The sequence below is a fragment of the Babylonia areolata genome, chromosome 15 (assembly GCF_041734735.1).
Source record: "Babylonia areolata isolate BAREFJ2019XMU chromosome 15, ASM4173473v1, whole genome shotgun sequence".
NCBI classification, from domain to species: domain Eukaryota; kingdom Metazoa; phylum Mollusca; class Gastropoda; order Neogastropoda; family Buccinidae; genus Babylonia; species Babylonia areolata.
This window is the reverse complement of record NC_134890.1, coordinates 2,417,648-2,420,147: the sequence shown is the minus strand read 5'-3', so window position 1 is coordinate 2,420,147 and position 2,500 is coordinate 2,417,648.

The following is a 2,500-nucleotide window of genomic DNA, read 5'->3' as shown; positions in this document are numbered from 1 at the left end:
TGTCGAGTTATGTACTTTACTGTATGGACGGAGTGGCGATTACAAATATAAAAGGAGAAATTGTTGAGGTAGATGGAGAAGCGATTGTCCTGTCTTACCTGGCTTGAAGCCGTGTTTGAATAATAAGTACATTTTATTGGAATTATTATTTTGTTTCGTTTTAGTCTTGTTTGATTTTGTTGACTCACTTGTGTAAACAAAGTGAGTCTATGTTTTAACCCGGTGTTCGGTTGTGTGTGTGTGTGTGTGTGTGTGTGTGTGTGTGTGTGTGTGTGTGTGTGTCCGTGTGTCCGTGTGTCTGTGTGTCCGTGGTAAACTTTAACATTGACATTTTCTCTGCAAATACTTTGTCAGTTGACACCAAATTAGGCATAAAAATAGGAAACATTCAGTTCATTCCAGTCATCTTGTTTAAAACAATATTGCACCTCTGGGATGGGCACAAAAATTTTTTTAAAAGAAGCCTAATTATATGCAAACTGCATTTACTGTTATATTTATATTTTTTGTATTCTCTAAACTTGGCACTTTGACCTCTTATTCTGACACAACAACAAGAGGAGTCATTATTATCATTTTTTTGTTCAAACAGGAACATCTTTTGCTAAGCATAGAATTTTTATTTATTTTGCAAACGTTTTGGTGCAGGTAGTAAAAAAGGGAAACTACTCTGTAATTAATGCTAGGGGACTTAATTTGCTTTAAACTGATCTTTCTCATCTTAAACATTACATCTTGAAATTATACTCAATACATAAAAAGCTTGGATTTTTTTAAAGTGTATCACAAGTGAGTCTTGAAGGCCTTGCCTCTCTTGTTTTGTTTTGTTTTGCGTATAATTTTTGAAGACTGTTTCCTTTCTGATCTTGCAAACTCATCCTTAGATCACACATCCTGATGAAGCATTTGGGTTTGGATAAACCAGCTGACTTCTGTACACAATAAACATACCACTCTTATACAGAACAGTTTCAGTTTTCAGTTTCAATTACTCGAGGAGGCGTCACTACGTTCGGTCAAATCCATATACGCTACACCACATCTGCCAAGCAGATGCCTGACCAGCAGCTCAACCCAACGCGCTTAGTCAGTCGTGTTATTATTCAATAAAAAAATTAATGAAATAAATAAATAAAATAATAGATAAATACATAAAAATAATGCTACTAATAATAATAATATTTATAAGGCGCAAAATCTTGATGAAGTCAACTCTAAGCGCACAAAAAAGGACAACAAAGATGATATGCAAATAAATGTAAAACATGCAGACGCATTCACACATACACACGCTTGCATAACAGATATGCAACAAATATGCAGTTTCACAGATATGAAAGCACAATCAAATACACATAAATGTACATGAGCCCCAACACACACACACACACACACACACACACACACACACACACACACACACTACCCTGCACCCCCTCTCATCCCTCCTCCTGAACACACTCATTTCTATGCTACATATCGCAGCTTCCACGGCACACACACACACACACACACACACACACACACACACACACACACACACACACACACACACACACACACACACACACACACACACACACACACACACACACACACACACACACACACACACACACACTCACACACACACACATACGCCCATATCCCCCACCCCCAACTCCACACACAGAACAGGACATTAAAATAATACCACCTTGGATAATAATAATAATAATAGAATTTGACACTGTTAATACGCTGAAATACATGTTGAACATGCACAGACACACAGAAGCCTTTTCATGTATATATGAGTGAACGTAGGAGCGTACTTCCTGAAATTGCATGCAACTGGAGGTGGGGGGGGGGGGAGGGGGGAAGGGGGGGAGGAGGGGGGGGGACGTGGGAGTAGCATCCTCGAACGGAGAAGAAGAAATGGCGGATTTTGATTGGATAGGGGCGAAAGAAGATCGTCAATCAAAGTACACACCCTTCCTCCCGCAACATGCTCGCATGTTTCCCGTCTCACAATAATAATAATAATAATGATGGATACTTATATAGCACACTATCCAGAAATCTGCTCTAGGTGCTTTACAAAAACGCTTTTGTTAACATAAAACATTATATCTATGTTACATACACACACCAAAATGTGACTACACACACACACACACACACACACACACACACACACACACACACACACACACACACACACACACACTGCATACATACATTTTAACATACATGTGTATCTAACAGCTACCCTAACACATACGCACACATAGACAGGCACAAACGTACATAAACACACGCACACACAATACACATTCATATACATGCATGTAGTTATATACACATACATATGTATACACACAATGCGAATGCCTTTCTCGCTGTAATAGTCCTGTCATACTGCGACAACCCTGCCTGAAAAAAAAAAAAAAAAAAAAAAAAAAAAAGCTCGGCTGTAATTCAGACCGCCTTTTAACACCATGGAGAAAAATAAGTTTGG